Genomic DNA, 18,892 nt, shown 5'->3' with positions numbered 1-18,892 from the left:
CATATTCACGTTGCGGTGGCTTTCTTTTTGAGGATGCATAATACCTCCCGCCATAATCCGATGGCTTTTTGTAATGATTACTATTAAAGCGATTTTCATGTTTCTCTGCTTTGCTTCTCACTTTGCTCCAACCCTCATCACTGTTCTCTACATCCTCTTCATTAGTGTTTTCCACAACAGGCTCGTCTCCAACTGTTCTATCTTGATCAGAACTTGACTTAGTGGCACTACCATCATCACTGCATTGATTAGCCCAAGACTCAATTGGAGAAAAATTACTTTCGATCATCTTGCTTGCCACAACACTAGAGGAATCCCCTCCAAGTGTAGCAGCAGCGGTGCCAGCCATGACAAATGGACAAACTCCAAACTGTAGCCTAAGTGCCAAACACTTGACGAAGTAAGACAAAGGCTTTCTGCAGTTTCTGCTTATCGATCACAAGAACCTACTTTACCTTGTAAAATATAGATTAGAAGAATATATAGAACTCGGTTAATCCGGATTCGATTTGACCGGCGATTCCATCCGGATTAGGCGAAGATCCGGATTAACCAATGACGGTTCTATCAAGACTTGTTCATTTGTACTTCCAGTTTTATCCGGATTAAGCAAAGATCCGGATTAACCGAGTTTTACTGTAGTTACGAATTGAACTAAATACCGGTAAGAGCGATATTTAAGTCCATCGTGAAGATATATTTACCATATATCCACAATCCACATGTTCACTCGAGCATGTTTGCCTCAATATGCAGCTGCACTCAGGCATGCTGCATAGTGCAAAGGTCAGCTCTGTACCTTTTTAAAAAACGTAAAGTCACGCATGCATAAATAAATGTATGAAGGCGACTGCAATAAAACAAAGAAAAATTTGCATACTCAAATCGTACATTGATCAAATTATTTTTTAAAACAAGTATATTTGTAAATTTTTACAACCACCAAACTTACATGTCAATTGATAGCAAAAATGTAATGTGTTAAAACAAAGATCACATGCAAGTTCATTTAGCAAACGTGGTCACATCTCCTTTTGACAAACGAAAACTTACTATGAGAAATTCTCAAATTTTAGCAAATTAAAAAAACTCTAATTTATTACTCATATTTGAAGACAGAGGTGAGAAAACTACGGCCCGAAACAACTTTCTGTGCGGCCCGCGAAAGCCTGAAGCAATTATATAAAAAAATAATCCTAAAATTGCTTGAAAATTTTAATTGCTACAATGACTTAATTAAACTTTTTCTTCATATAGTCCATATCTTGATAAAGATAAATTATATATATATAGTATTTTTGTCGCATTGTAGTAGTTTGGTTCTACAATTCTTTTGTTAATTGGTAGGCTACAACTAAAAAAAAGTAACTTTAGTGACAAAAAATTGCCTTAATCATGAGACTTCTTTTTACGTTTTAGTCTTCGATTAAGGCCAAGACTCTTGGTGTTGGTAGAGAGAAAAGCGGCGATTGCGACAGTTTTTCTGATTATGTTAATTCGTTCACAGATGTATTCTGTTTAATTCGCTCAAAGTGCGTCTGGCAACGGAATGGCGGTTTTGGTGAGTCCGATCCCTATTCGGTGATTTTTTCAATTATTTTTTTTAATTTATTGGGTACCGTAGCCTAATTATCATTGCCGTTTTAGGGTTACGAACTCACCGAATAGTAGCAGACCCGTCTGGCAAAGTGTTATCTTGATGTAGGTTGTATTCAAATAATTAAGAAAAACACTTTTATATCTTTTATGTAACACAGCATGTAGGCCTACTGTATAGTCAGGGTCTGCTACTATTCGGCTAGTCCGATTGGGCTAGTTCCCTATTTGGCTACAGTCTTTATCAGTTAGTTCCCTATTTGGCAATTTTTTGAAAATCCAACAATATAATCCTTCTGTAATCCAACAAAATCCTTCTGTAAATCTAAGGACGCCTTCTGTTTATTTAGAGAATTTTGTATTTTATTCCACAATAGGCTATCCTTTCTTTCGCATTCTTGCATTTTATCCAGTGTTCACCTTGTGTTTACATTTTATTCCAGTGTTTATTTTTATGAGTGCCTTTCCCAGACGGCAAAATCAGTCATTTTTACATTGATTCAACGTCTGCAAACGTTAAATCAATGTAAAAATGGCGGATTTTACTGTCTGGGTGAGCCGTGTGATAAATTAAAGCCTTCGGTTGCGTCATAATGAATTGCGTGTAATTACCACCCCTTGAGGGAGGAGCAAGACTACGCGCGCCGGTATTTAAAAGACAATAGCGGAGAAAAAAGTGGGAAGCGAGGTAAACTTGTTTACCATAGAAATGCTTGTCACAATCACAAAGCAATAACAAAATTCTGGAAAACCTTTGTTTTAGAGCAACAAATTTATGCTATCTCCGTAATTAATAACTCGTATGTAAGTTTTTACATGTATTTTGAACATACGCGCCTAAGCCGTGGGGCCTGGCCCCCACGCATATTTCTGCATGGGGGAAACTTTTTATGCTGTATTGATACACAAAACAATAGATGAACTAGCGATCGGCAGCAGAACATTTTTTGAATGCAAACCGCAACAGCTTCGTAATAAATAATCACTAGAACGAGTAGCGATGCTACAATCCCACACCAGACAACAAAATCTGTCATTTTTACATTGATTTAACGTCTGCAGATGTTAAATCAATGTAAAAATGATCGATTTTGCTGCCTGGGACATAGCAAAAATCTAACATTTTGTGTCGATTCAATGTCATCAGATGTTGAATGCACCCAAAAAAAACATAATTTGCTACGTAGACGGAGCGTGCGTTTAGCTTTATAAGCTTGCAAACAGACTTGATGTCGCTTTCGAAAGTCGAAACCTCTGCACTGCAGTGAATCGCTCGCTGTGAAAATGAACTTGAAGTCTCGGCCCGAGGTAACCACTAACCAACGCAACAAGGGCTGGTACAAACCGCATTGCGCACACGCCGCATAATCGACGCAATAACGGACTCACGCAAACTGAATGGTGCACACACAACCGTTGCCATGGAAACCCGATCAAAGGCGGAATATGCGCATCTTTTGTTTCATCTGCAACGCGAAAACGGGCGTTTTACAGCGGTCAGTCATAAGTTGCGATATTGTAGTGAAAAGGGAGCAATGTCAAGTCGAAAACTTAATCAAACGTCTCTCCGTAACTATTTTTCAAGGGCTGCTTACGGATGTCACCAACTTTTAAATTTATTCAAGGTGACATGTTGCTGAATTGATGTAAACATGAATGATTTTACTTTCCATATATTTTCAAGAATATGATCTATTTAAAATGTTTGCGGAAACCGCAATCAGCGACTTCGGCTTTTTTTAATTTTTTTTCTTGATCTTTTCAAGACAAACTGACATACCGTACAAATTAGGTTGCACCCTCTGAGGATAATAAGCCACAACTGACATCACAATACACTTTATTGATGCGTGTGGAAGTTCCGATGGCCGCCAAACACCTTGCTTCAGTCGGACACGTTAGGCCGCCGGAAAAAATGTTTTGAGGCCTGCTACCATTTTTAAAAGCCACTCATTTTATTTGACATTTTAAAAATAAAAGTTAAGTTCTAGGCTAGTTGTTTTTTTTGGATGCAACCTAATTCGTACCATGAACCATTCGTACCCTCAGTTCATACCTTGAAAAGGTCGAGAGAAAAAATAAAAAAAGCCGAAGTCGTTGATCGCAATTTCCGCAAACATTTTAAAATTTTCCGCTAACAAACAAAAATTCTTAGGATCATTACCAGAAATTTTAAAATGTTTGCAAAAACTCCGATCAACCCTAACCCTTTTAAAATGTTTGCGGAAACTCCGATCAACCCTAAACCCTTTTAAAATGTTTGCAGAAACTGTGGTCTGCGACTTCGGCAAACTCTTAGCATCATTACCAGAAATTTTAAAATGTTTGCTGAAACTGTGGAAAAACGAAAACTGCGATCAGCAATGTTCTATTTTTTTCTCTCGATCTTTTCAGTTTGTTTGTTTGCGGAAACACCCTAACCCTTTTAAAATGTTTGCGGAAACTCCGATCAACCCTAACCTTTTTAAAATGTTTGCGGAAACTGCGATCAGCGACTTCGGCAAACTCTTAAGTTCATTACTGGAAATTTTAAAATGTTTGCGGAAACTGCGGAAAAACAGAAACTGCGATCAGCGATGTTCTATTTTTCCTTGCGATCTTTTCAGTTTGTTTGCAGATACCGATACCTAACCGATACTGTAATCCTTTTAAAATGTTTGCGGAAACTGCGATTAGCGACTTCGGCTTTTTTAAATTTTTTCTCTCTATCTTTTCAAGGTACGAACTGACGGTACGAATTGTTCATGGTACGAATTAGGTTGCACCCATTTTTTTTTCTTCAGATATTCGCTAAAAAAATGAAAAAGGTGACAAAAATTTCGTTTCGACTTGAAAAAGTTTGTTCGAACAATCCTAATTTTTACCTACATCTAAATAGACAAAAAAATTAAACATTTGGCAACACTGCTTTCAAGGGACGACATTGGCATGGTACAACGTGTTCAGGGGATGACATCGGTGGCATCCCTTTGTAAGCAAGAGTTTTGCAGTTCACTCTGTAGTCTCGCTCTAAAATATCCAAAAAGAAGTTCAACTGTATAGGTAATGTATTTTTTTTCTCAATTTTTTCAGAGGACAAGTGTTCAGGGGACGAAATAAGTTGCACCCGACCATAGGCTATGCCTCCAAAGCTATATTCATAAGATACGGTGCAAATAGCCACTGTGTATGTAGTATCCTACGATGTAATCACGATGTAATCTACGATGCAAACACGACAGGTGAATGTAGAGAAACAAAGTAGTCGCCTCCATTGCAGTATGCCATTAAGTGTCCTAAAAAAAACATCATGAGAAAGTCTTCATGCAATGATCAGAATATGACCATTGACCAGACCCACATACAGTGCCGGCAAAAAAAATCTTTACATTCAGTCGGCAAAAAAAACTTTACATGTAAAATCTACGGAAGTTCTTAGCTTACTGTTCCCGCCAAAAGCATTGCGTCACAAAAACGCTTATAGTTACATTATTACCTACTCTCTGGCAACACTTCGCCGTAAAGCCATTGCTCTGCGTGCGTAGTGTTGTTTTCCAGCTTCGTGAATAGTAAGGGGGGTGAAATCGCACAAAATTTTTCATTTTCTAAAAGTTTCGAGGTCTTTCAAAAATGTTTTCAAAAACTATTTTCTTCCATTTGCTTCTTCTTTCGACCCATTTTAGTTTTTTTAAATTTTTTTGCAAGACCTTGAAACTTTGAAAAAATGAAAAATATTGTGCGATTTCGCCCCCCTTACTATTCACAAAGCTGGAAAGCAACACTACGCACGCAAAGCAATGGCTTTACGGTGAAGTGTTGCCAGAGAGTAGCTAATGATGTAACTATAAGCGTTTTTGTGACGCAATGCTTTTGGCGGGAACACACAGTAAGCTAAGAACTTGTGCAGATTTTACATGTAAAGTTTTTTTTTGCCGACTGAATGTAAAGATTTTTTTTGCCGGAACTGTAAAGCAAAATCTCAATGGTGCGAAACTTAGTTACTGCTAGGATAGAAACATTAAATCTTTAACAATAAACTTATTAAAGTTAAAATAAATAATTTAAAACTGCAGTTAGATTTTATTGCTGTTTTGTTGCTAGCTATTGGACTGTGTTAACAGCATTGGTAAGTACCTACAACTGCCTGACAAGTGACAACCTAGATTTTCACTTCAATAACAATATGCAGGTTGCACTTTACGATCTCTTCTGGTTCTTTCTGTGCCAACAGAAGCAATTCAAGTGTTTGTGAAATCTCGTGGTCAAGAAAATCACAAATTCAAGTGCCATTTTCAGCTAAGGCAAATCCCATAGCCAAATTCAGGCAGGTACACATGTGCAGCGGTCGGCACTCAGCTAGAACATGAACGCGCATGCGCGCTACGTGGAGCATGACGATATATTTCAGCGACAGTGGTGATAACCGTATATTTTCGTTGCTTCATTTGGCTTAAGAATTTTATCTAAAAGCAACAAATTTAGTTCAGTTGTTTTTATTTCTGACCATCACAGCGAAAAACAATACACGTCAACAAATTGAGTGTAAAGTAGTTGTAGGCCTATGGTCACAGCGGTAAACCATAATCTCTTCGTGGGAAAATTTTAACATAAAGTTCCCGAATCCGTTCGTCTGTATATAATGACCGAAGAAACACACACTTGAACTTCTTTTCAAACAGTGTATTTCTGTAAAATTAGCCCGCGGCTATCGAAATGGGGTGCAACGCGATACACCTCTAAAACTGTCACTACGATACAGATTACTTGGATAAAAGACGGAGAATTTGTCCAGCTAGCAAGCACCAAATAAACCAGTTAAATGTGCGACCGACTTCCAACAAACAACTTCAAGAATGAATCAGAAAAATTTGTGATAACTCAAAGGCACGTGAGCAGTTCGTGTGACGCAATATTTCATGTTTAAACCGGTTTCAACTGAAACAGGTTTAAACAGGTTTGACACAAGTCTTGCGATCGCTGGTGCAATTTTGGCACATGTTTTAGGAATTTCCATGACGTAATATTCAGTAGACTTGAACGGTTTTTATATGACGTTTGACCAGGCGAACAACCGTCTGGAACATAGCGGCCCCTAGTTATGACAGTCTGACATGGCATAACTAAAAAAGCATTGACGACAATTGTGAGCCAATGAATAAAAACACATGATACACAAATTGTTTGAATCACTCATGTTTAAGTTAATACGCAAATACAAAGGGCATGCAAAGAATGAACAGCAATAAGAATAAACACGACGATACATGAAATTGGTACCATGGGTATTAGGTACACGCAAAAAATGACGCTATATACAATGGTTGCGATAATAACCGACTGTTCTGGGCTCAGACAAGTGTCGGCCACCGCAGACAAAACCAGGCTCAAACCCTAACACTTAGGTGTTCTTTACGGGGGCGAGGCACGAAATATCCCTCAACACATAGTCTACTTTCACTTTCCCCGTACTCTCATCATAGTTGCAGACGGCAACTTTAGCTCTACGAACCACAGGCTTCCCTTTCCTAATTTGTGGAACTACCTCATGCACCCTCCCAAGTTGATACTTCCCACGTTTACCAATGTCCTGGAGAGAACCTACCACTACAAGTTGACCAGGCTCCAAATTCTCGGCCATTTTTAACCATTTCTTCCGGCCCTGAAGACCTGGCAAGTAAAAATCGATCCATTTACTCCAAAACTGCTGAGAAAGTGACAAATTGAACCGATAATCCCTTCTTAATTGGTCACGATCATGTGGTTGCCCAACAGCACAGTATGGGTCTAAGTATGGGGTCAAACGTGAGGCAGGGGTGATGACAGTAAAATCCCTAGGGTCGTCACTCAAAGGTACCAAAGGGCGTTCGTTCACGATCCGAACGGCACTGCCTGTGTACGTAAGCAGTTCAATAAAATTGGGCTTACGAATTGAAGAGTCCAAAATGTGAAAAAATGCGATTTTAAATTGTTTAACCATTGCCTCCCAGGCGCCACCTTGCGCCGGAGCATACGGAGGTATAAATTCCCAGTTTATCTCTCTCTGTCTCAGGGCGTTGTGAAATTCAGCTGATTCTATCAATTCGGGTAACTTTATTTGAAAGAAGCATTTAGTCACATCAGCCATGAGACCAAATCTACCAAGCCGAAATCTAGCCAAGACATCTACCAGAGGGTTTAACAAGTCAGGACCCGAAAACATTACATCATTAACACAAGTTCCTCGAAATTCAGACTTGCCATCGTAAACAATGCGCTTTTTTAATTGTGACGTAACAAAGTATGGTAAATACCATTCAAATCCCTTGACATTTCCTGCTTCACCAATACGCTCAATATAGCCATTTGATTTAAGATCTTTCATGGTGTCAGTAAGGAAATCACGAAGTTCAGGTTGTTTTAAAGCTTTCTTTCTTAAAGCAGCAGCTCTATCTGACGCCAACACAAAATTGTTAGGTAGATCAATATCTTCCTTCAACGGAACAGGTATCTCAAATCGACCATCTTTCAACTCAATATTCGGTTCGACAAGTTCTCTAGCCAAATTATCATTGCGAGACAATTCACAGGTTTCATTTTGCAACGTCAAATCCTGAATGACTTTATTCAGGTCTGCTATTTCCATATCACGAGACTCAATTTTACGCTGAAAGCCAGAGATGACATCCGACTCTGAAGACGTCTGCACTCTGCACACTTTAGCAACGCTTTCATCTAAGGGTGACTTACCACCACAAGCCAACCAGCCGAGAGGAGTGAGAGAGGAGTGAGCAAAGCATGTGGTTCACTACGATTTTCACCAACACGCTCTTTTTTTGCACACATCAAATAAGCGTTGTCGTTGCCAATCAGTACATCTACAGTACTACAATCATTCAAATGAAACATATTCAGGTCATGAAAATGACGGAAACCATTTAAATCTTGTTTATGCGGTAAAGGTTTAACATCATCAGCCCAAGCTGGGTTAACCACCGAGGTTACATCACAAAACAGTTCATCTGTTTCTAACGACTGGATGTTGAGTTTGACAAGGTCAGCACAAGTAGCTTTCTGACCAGCCAGGGTATCCATTTTAAACGACGCTTTATCGTACGGTTTAAGATCAAGTTCACACACCAAATCACTCGAAACAAACGTCAACTGCGAACCAGGATCATGCTGACAATACACCAACTTCGATTTGCCAGTCATTGGATTCAAAACACGAGCAGCAGTAACGCGGTTAAAGGCTGCTTTAACATTTCCAATCTTAACATTACGCACAGGAACTCTGGCACGAGCATCATCTTTCCCAACAGAATCCAGAGAATCACGTGACGTCACATAAAAATCATGCAGAAGAAAATAGTGTTTCCTATCGTTGTTAGGCCCACACTTACGACAGTTATTTGCATGAACGCAATCCCTAACCATATGCTGGCGCAAACAATTCAAGCATTTGCCAGCTTTCACAATGACATCTCTCCGATCTTTAGGTGTCAAGCGCAAAAATTCTTTACAATTAGACAAAAAATGATATTCAACTTGACCACGTGACGAACAACAAATGCATGCCGGTAGGTTTTTACGTCTGGCTTCACCACCGCGCGGTGCGCCAACAACAGTCGAGTACTGCGAACTCCCTGACATCACATCATCATGGGGTTTTACGGACGTCTGCCTAACCGGACATGAAGGCAATTTTCCTTTGCCAAACTTTTTAAATTGCTGCGACTCACCAGAATCGCCCATTAGCATAATGCTAAAATCAGTCGACTTACGCGTTTCCTCCCGTACTACAAATTCAAACAAACTCTGAAAGGTAGGCTCATCAGTGCCACCATACTGATCACCTAAAAAGTCAAGATAACGCTGCTTAGCGTCAAACGGGAGTCGCTTAGCCAAATCCAAAACAAAACGTCCTTCTAATTTATCACGCTGACCATAAGCTTGCGCATAAAGCAAACACTGCGATAATTCATCTTTAAACTCTTTCAGATCACTGGAAGAGGTCGAAGTCAATTTGCTACCATAGCGATACTTTCTAATTTCCGGTTCTGCAAAAAGACCTCCACGAACCCCAAAACGCTGGGACAAGCGAGCTAACGACATTTCTATCCTGTCTTCCTCTGACAAGCCAGGAGTGTCAGAAACCAAATTAGCAATCGTTTGCGCAGCTGTTCTAACACAAGCTGCTTGTAGCAAAGTCAAACAAGTCCCCTTAAAGGGCGAAGCTGCCATTAAGGCCGTAACACGATTTTTAAAGAAGATAAATGGCATATTATTACCATCGTAACCAATCAAGGCCGCCTTATCGAAAAACGTCCTACTATTTTGGTATTCAAAAAAGCAATCCTGCTGTTGAGAACTCGATTTAGCGGGAGAAGACAAGCTATATCCCTTAAGGGGCTGGTGGGCTCAGTCACGTGCACAGCCCGATCACGATCCTCACACACGTTAAAATCAGGAGACGCGATACGCCTCTCACAACCACCCAAATTACGTGTAGCTGGGCGATCCACAACTAGCGGCGCAGAAAATTTTGAAGGGGGCAAAGCATTACTGCTAATGGCGGCCCCGTGACCTGTACGCTCTGGGGGAGGAGTTCGGTTGTAATTCACAGACCTTGGCTCTACAGCATTCGGAAGACCCTTAGCCGCGGCCCCAAGACCTCCTGAAACAGCTGGAAAACGTGTGGATTGCCCTGGTCCACTCACAGGTTGAACGGGCGTTTGGAAAAGGTTATGTAAATTAAACTGCGATTGATGTTCATTTGTGGAATGCCTAGAAGAGCTCTTCTTAGAGCTACGCCGAGAGCCCACCTCTGATCGATATTCAGCTAAAACTACCTCTTTACGTTGTTCAGCCCTCAACTGAGCGTCTTTGAGTGCGAACTCAGCAGCTCTCGCGGCAGCCTCAGCTGCTCTCGCTTCGGCCTCAGCTCTCGCGGCAGCCTCAGCAGCTCTCGCTTCGGCCTCAGCTTGTATCTGGAGCTCCTCTCGTCTTAGCTGCAGGTTAATTTGTGCCACTATCCGAGACGAAGTCCTAGACATCCTAGTGCTTACATTTGAGGCGCTATCCTCAGGATGTATGTCAGCATCCAACATATCTGATAACTCACTTTCTTTTTGTTCAAAGTTATTTTTTAACGAGTTAAATTCGGGATCTACCCTATCACGAAGTTCTGCCAAGATTGCAGAGTTAAAGATTTTAGTCAAAAGAGTATGGAAATGCCGTAATTCCTCTTCTAAAGTAGAGAACTTAGATCTAAAAATTAACAGTTCCTGCTTATCACTCAAAGAACCTAGGGCTACAGAAAGTTCCCCAATTTGAGTCAAAATATCCCGTCTAAGATGCCGGGCCTCTCGAACTGACTTAGCCTCATCGTTATAGGGTCCCTCCCCAGAATGGCCTGCCCGACCGCAAAGAACATCATCAGGCTTAAACTCAGTCGAGTCTACGGCGGTCGAGTCCTTGTCGCCACCGAGTGTAGACATATTAAATGTTGGGGCTAAATTAACAATTAAAAAAATGAAGTTACACAAACACACAAAATTATTAGGTTACAGTAGTTATAAAAAACTTAACTGCCAAGACCGTAAAAATACAAAAAAGAATTTAAATGCACGATACCGTAGCTGTACGAGTATGAAGTCCTAAAGTCCACAAAACTTGCTTGGATTCTTCCACTTGAATCTACAAGCACAGATGGATTGTCTTTTAATCTTCTTTCTTGCCAATGAATGTCAAAGTTATTTTTCTTCTGTACCAAACTGAGAAGAATTGTCTTTACTTTTCTTTGCTTCTGTAAGAGTGTAGACTACCAACCAACAAATCTTCTTTTATTATTTCTTGTACTTCTAAGTAGTTCTTCTGCACTAGCTGACAACAAACACGTCGTTTATTTTTATGCCTTCAAGTGCTTCTTGGCCTACCAGCTAACAAATTCGTTTTTTATTTTTCTTGCTTTAATTTCTTCTTGACCTACCAACTGACAAGAACTCGTCTTTTATTTTTTTTATGCTTCTTGGCCTACCAGCTAACAAGAACTCGTCTTTTATTTTTTATGGTCACAGCGGTAAACCATAATCTCTTCGTGGGAAAATTTTAACATAAAGTTCCCGAATCCGTTCGTCTGTATATAATGACCGAAGAAACACACACTTGAACTTCTTTTCAAACAGTGTATTTCTGTAAAATTAGCCCGCGGCTATCGAAATGGGGTGCAACGCGATACACCTCTAAAACTGTCACTACGATACAGATTACTTGGATAAAAGACGGAGAATTTGTCCAGCTAGCAAGCACCAAATAAACCAGTTAAATGTGCGACCGACTTCCAACAAACAACTTCAAGAATGAATCAGAAAAATTTGTGATAACTCAAAGGCACGTGAGCAGTTCGTGTGACGCAATATTTCATGTTTAAACCGGTTTCAACTGAAACAGGTTTAAACAGGTTTGACACAAGTCTTGCGATCGCTGGTGCAATTTTGGCACATGTTTTAGGAATTTCCATGACGTAATATTCAGTAGACTTGAACGGTTTTTATATGACGTTTGACCAGGCGAACAACCGTCTGGAACAGCCTAATAGATGGTGGTTAACGAGAGGTGGTTATAAAGCTCTATCAAAAGGACACTAGATGGTGCGCCAACACTGTGAAATGAACTTTCAAAAGATCTTTCCTTAAACCCTCTCACAATGCACTCCAGGCAATATTCATCAATGAAATTTGTTTTCTTGAGATCTATCGTATTCCCCGATTGTTTTTTGACCCACAAGCCAAGTATAGAGAGCTTTGGCTGCACGGCATTTGGTTATCCTGTAGCCTACACCTGTGGAAGACCAGCCAGCTTGACTGCATCCATAGTTGAGCCAGTTGTGGATATTGACTATCTCGACCCTATATCCAGGGTTGGAAGTAACGACTAGTTGTCACTATTCGATAGCGTTATTCGTTGCTTTCTGAATATCGAATGCTTATACCCATTCCTTTTAAAAATAAATATCGAATGCGCGTTATTCACTGCTTTTTTATGCAAGCAACGAAATCATTACGGTATTCGTTTTTTGTTGTTCATTTACTTCGTCGTCAAAACGAATTTACGAGATTTAGTTTTCGGATTACTATCTTGTTTTTTGTTTTTTTAGGCTTGTTTTTTACGAGTTTGCGTATTTCTTTGAGTTTGCGGCAGGCCCGTAACTAGGGGGGGTGCAGGGGGGCGAAGCCCCCCCTGCAAAAATGTTGGCACCCCCTGGAAAAAATTATGTTAATTAGCTCTGTTCGCTGACTTTTCAGTTTTATACTCAATTTTCTTGTGTTATTTAATTGTAAACATTGTGTGTTTAAGGGTGTGGTAGAATGTTGTCTCTAAAACAAAGTTTGCCTAATTTTAAACGAAACTGCATTAAAAGAGTGAGTTTTGCCAATACCAAACATTCAAATATCTCAGCCAGGAATTAGCAACAAGAAAACATAGAGACTTAGCTTTATTACCGAAAAATGCCCTAGAAAACATGATCTTATCCTTTTGCTATGCCACCGGACAGCACCATTTTACAGGAATATTTATACCCACATGTTTGTTGAAAATGCTTTCAGAATGCACCAAATTCAAAGTAATTTTTCAAAATTTCTGGGGGGCCTCCCCCAGACCCCCTGCTGCTGGGTGTCGCCATTGGCGAAGACGCCGTCGGTCTTTGCCCGTCGGCCGTCAATCCCCACCCCCTTTCAAAATTCCTGGCTACGCCACTGACTGGTTCTATGATAAACTACTTTAATGTAAACGTTGTATTAGGCCTACGATTAATGTTCTTGCGTAAATATACCCACATTGTGTACAAACGTCGTTTTCGTACATGATACGGAAAGTAAAAGTTGGGCCCCCTCTAGAATACTTTTTGCCCCCCTGCTGCTCCAAGCTAGTTACGGGCCTGGTTTGCGGGTTCCTTGTTTTTGGGCTTGTTTTTTGGCCAGTCAAATTTTTCTTTAACTTGTTTTTGACACTGAAATTGCAAGGTTTTTATTGTAATCAACATTGGATGTATCCCTTTTTTTCAAGATAATTATTGCTTGGGATGGCGTAAACAAATGCCATTCTTGAAATAGACGTCAAATCGTCAAATAAACGTCAAACCTTAAACCTATGGACTGCAAAGGTTGTATTAAAAATTTGAACTGCTAAACTGCGTGCTTTGTGCTAATTGGTAGGCTATTGGTTGCAAATTATTGGGCTTGTTTTTGTGTTGATTTGCCTGTTTTGGGCTTGTTTTTTAGATTTACTTGCTTGTTTTCAAAAAACAACCTGGCATCACTGGTCGTTAAATACGCAAATACAACAAAACACAATATTTTTAGTAATTGCTATTCATTGCTTTTTTTAAGTATCGATAGCGGAAAGTGATTGCTTTTTTGGGAACTATCGAATAGTGAAATAGTCATTGCTTTTTGACTAACGACTTCCAACCCTGCCTATATCCATAGATGTAGCCTACATTTGACTCGGTTTATAACTAGGCCTATAAGTAGGCGATTTGCCATCACTAACTTTTCTATCAATAGTTGCAACCATTACTAATTTTCATACATTAGGCCTACTCCTGGTTATGATCTACATCGGACATATCATATTAAATTATCATTCTGTCCACCCCGTTAGCTCAGTGGTTACACGCTCGACTTAAAATCATGCGGCGCTGGTTCGACTCTCGGGGTGTGCGCTTGAGCAACGCATTTCAGAACTGCTCTCCAGTCTCCATTCAGCGGCACCAAGTGAATGGAATAATTCCCCGGCAACAACAACAATAACAATCAGAAACTTCACTCTGTCAACCTCGGTAACCGGCCCTGCGTCAAAAGCCTTTACAAGTAGGCTATGCGAAACTACCAGCACCAGGAATAACCGATCAAGGCTTTGTCAGTCCGAGGATAAAAATTCAAAACCAACTAACCATTAAACTTTCGACAGTGTCTGAAAAGTAATTTTTGTGTTACAACATAGCCTACAGCAGGGCTAAACTGGCGGACCGCGGTCTGAATCCAGACCTTCTAGGTGGCGATGGTGGACCTTGAGCTTTTGGAAGAATAATCTCATTGCCACGTTTCAGGTCTTCTTTAAACAGATTTCCACTGGGAGGATTTTTATTGATTATCCTAGTTGCCGGTGGGCTTCAACTCCCAGACTTCCCAACACTTCCTCAGAAATCCAATTCGAGTTACATTTTGCCTAAAAAAGTGGTTTGGTACAGAGAATTTAACTTTCGTGATTGCGTGTGAAATAACTTATTCACCGGACCGCTAAAAATATTCAACTTTTCAAACTGTAGCCTACCTTTGTTAAGATTAATTGAGTAACCCTAGCCTACAGCATGATCAAATGGCTGTAGTCTTGAAAAAAAAATTCAGATAAATGTTTATATGAAAAATTTGACGTTTGTTGTAGAAATTATTTTCCGTCCGAAAGTAGGCTATTTCTATCGTTCAAGAATGGTCTAGGCTGCGTAGGCTATAGGTCTAAGCAATAACACCTTCAGGGACCTTCAGAACCTGTAGTAGATTTTATATATAGGCCTATTTGCACGTAAATAATACAAAAATATTCATGCACTTCACTGCACGAAAAAGCAAAAATCCTGTAGCCTACCAATTTCGAAATATATTTTAAGTGGATATGGTAATATTTAAGGGGAGACCGAGATTTGTCTGAACACCAGTGTTTGTTGAAACATTGCTGTATTTACCTCTTTACTGCCTCTCAGCGGTTGGTATCAAAGGTCTCTATCAGCCACGTTAATTTTATTGAGTTCAGACTCAGAGCAGATGTGTGAAAATGCATGCCTTTCTAATACGTTACGCTTTGAACCAAAATTCAACCTTGTTGGAAAATATTTTTAACGTACGGTAATGATTAGAGCTATGAGTGAAGGTCCTTTGGTCTACATTGACTGTAGGTGCCATAATACTAGAAAATGGAGAAAAAGTTCAATTATCTGGTTTAGGCTAGTGGTTACATGACAGCACGTTTGAGCTTTTAAGAGCATATGGGGTTATTTGAAACATTTTGAATGGTGTTAATGGAATTTTATTGTTCAAAATAGGTTGATAAACACTTTTGACAATGATTGACAAACATTTTTGAACATTGCATATATTAAATCTCTGCAGCTTAGGTAGGCTATAGCTCAGTAACCCGCCCAAAGAGTGACGCATTCTAAGGACTGCTCTCCATTCAGCGGCAGTCCTAAGTTTTTTATAAAAAAAGTTAAGGTCCTAGACATGACATTTTAGCTCAGCACACTTGCACTGTTTCTATTGGAAGAACAATTGAATGCTAATTTGTTAAAAGTCGCCTCGATAGCTCAATTGGTTAGCGCGTCACTTCTGGATCGAAGAAGCTTCAAGATCAAGCGGCGCTGGTTTGACTCTCAGGGCGTGCGCTTGAGCAACGCACGTTAAGGAATGTTCTCCATTCAGCGGCATCTAATGGATAGAATAATTCCCCGGTAACAAGACTTCAACAATCGGAAACTTCACTCTGCCAAACTCGGTGAACGGGCCTGCGTCAGTTATTCAAAGCCTCTACAAGTATGGGAAACTGCCAGGATTAAGCTCTTCAAGAAGCTTTCCCAGTCCGAGGATAAAGGTTCAATCAATCAATTTATTTTTATTTTAACCTTCTGGTTTCTCCACCTAGCCTAACTATCAATCAATCAATCAATCAATCAATCAATCAATCAATCAATCAATCAATCAATCATTTTATTTTTCGTCATTAACGCGTCCGGAACGAAAAAGAGACTAACTACAAAAATCGATAGCCTATAGACCTACCAATACGTTAACGAACGGGAAAAGGTGGCAAAACTTTGAAAGGTTTAAAACGTGCCTGAATGAAAAGTTATGTAGTAGGCTATATATCAGTAGTTAGCACGGCCACAAAACCCAAAAAACAAATAGCAAGAAATAAAACAAAAACAGAGAGAAGCACACATGTAGTAATGAATGACAGCCTAATGAAAAGTGTTGTGGATTGAATTTGCCAGTTCCCATATTGATGTGGATGAGCAGTCATAATAATAGGATGGAGAAAGAAAACCGGACATAAAAGAAACCCATCCTCAGGCAAAGCCCGTTTCGATGTGGCCCAGGAGAGCAGGTGTTGAGCTCTTTCTATGGTTAGACTACACATCACACAGTGGCCTAAGACGATTGAGGTTTGATATCCAGTTTAAGTTATTGTTTCTTGCCCTGGTGGGTGATGGAATGGATGTGCTGGTAGATGATGATGTCCTGATGGTGTTGATGATGACTGTATTGGTTGTGATGTCAATCAATCAATCAATCAATGTTTTATTTGTCAGTAACAGGAAGATAGGTAGATGTTTGAAATATGCAATTAATGTACACAATGCAAAGTTACACAAGTTCCCATACCGACTGGGAGACAACGAAACGACCATACGGTCTACAAGTCAATTGCCACCCTACGGAGATGACGATTTTGCCATTTAAACTAAGCTTACAAGAGAGAGAGAGAAGAGAAAGAAACCTTTTCTTTTGTCTGTTGCGACAATTGCGACAATACGAATAAAATACAGTAGTACCATAGCTATCTAAATACTACAACAGACAGGAAGCAGCGAAAGACTATATCAGTCATCGAGTCAGCTGCTTCCCAGTTCTGAATGTGACAAATGTCAAGCATCGGCAAATTACGTTGAAACAAGATAGGCTGATGTTGAGTAATATTAATGAAAGAAAAAAAATCATGTGCTGCTGCGATCCTCAAGTGAAGTCCTGTGGTTTTTTATTCAAATATAAACTTTATTCCGCGTGATTAAAAATAGGAAAAACTTTTAAAATCAATAAACTCTTGTAGCAAGGGCGTTTAAACTTCAGTGCAACAGAGAAAAGTTCAAGCCAATAAATAGTACAAGACTATACGAGTAAAAACATTTTTAGTAACAGTACAATACAAAAATAATCAAAATTTAAAAAAAGGTATAGGCCTATTGTTCTGTCATAAAAGAAATGGCTGAGTGACTCTCAGTGTGACCTGTTAGGCTGCATGAAGCTAGCGAACAATCCTGAAACTAGTAAATGAGAAATATTTGAGTGTAACCGAACAACACAATAGGTCAATAATGTTTTCTTCAGACGAAATTTAACAAATCAAATCCAGGCGACGTATCATTACAAAGTTTGAGCCCAAAATAACAATTTATGACAATTTTTGTCACTTTTCCACTGACATAAAGCAACAAAATTTAAAATCAATTAAAAAAAAATCAAACACTTCGCATTCAAATAAAAACAAGAAAAAAAAGCACTTTTGTCGATTTAGGCTATGTGCGATTGATCCAAACTTGTCTGGCAGCCCTTCTTAAAAACTGACTAGGCTTGATTGCTGGCCAACGTTCGATTTTTATGTCAAAAACTAAGTAATTTATCATTAAAAACTCTTGCGCTGGTTTAATTAAATTGATTTATACTGATACAACACACACTAATAGAGAAAAGTTTAAAAAACAACTGAATTTAAAACAAAAAATTTTAGGACAAACTTTGAACGGATTTGATAATGGGCAGCAAACAAGATGTTACACAATAGATGTGCATGTAACTGTGTGATTTTTGTTGTTTGCTAGGTAAGTTATTGTTATTCCCAATACTTTTTTAACACTTCTGTATTTTTAGAAGAAATTTAGAGCATTGGTGTAATTCTAGGTGAAATGATGTAATTTGGAAGGTTGAAACGGTGTCGTGAGCAAACTGGAGTCTGGCAACACTGGCCAAAAGGCCCAGAATGATGGTGTTCATTGTTCTAGACCAGTGGTTCCCAACCTTTTTGACCTTGCGGCACCCTATCAAAGAGATAAATAGTTTGCGGCACCCTGGCAAAACTGGGTCAATTTTATGAGATTTCTGTATTTCAAATAACTGTATGAAATAACACAGAATGAGTTGTACAGTATAGCGCGGGTAAATAAATGTATTTATTTAAAAGTTAGTGTGAAATTTGGGCTTGACTTCTTGCACAAAGTCCCTTAATATCTCGAGACACATTCGACAAAGCCACCCACATTTCTTCCTTGACTACTGTATAAGCTGTCGTTCTTGTTTTTTAGTTTTAATGTTCGTTTGTACGGAAAATCCACTACTTTGGAGACCCAATTGTAATCGCAAAGCAATTCACAAAATATATTCATAAGTATAAAGAACAAATCAATTATAACTTAGCCTTTTCTCGATTAGCTATGTAGGCTATCGTGTTTGTATGCGCAGGTATCCCCCACGCAAAAGTTTCTATTTTATAATGGTTCCCAAACAATCGT

This window comes from Aplidium turbinatum, chromosome 11 (genome assembly GCF_918807975.1).
Source record: "Aplidium turbinatum chromosome 11, kaAplTurb1.1, whole genome shotgun sequence".
In the NCBI taxonomy this organism is placed as follows: Eukaryota; Metazoa; Chordata; class Ascidiacea; order Aplousobranchia; family Polyclinidae; genus Aplidium; species Aplidium turbinatum.
Note: the sequence above shows the minus strand (reverse complement) of the source record.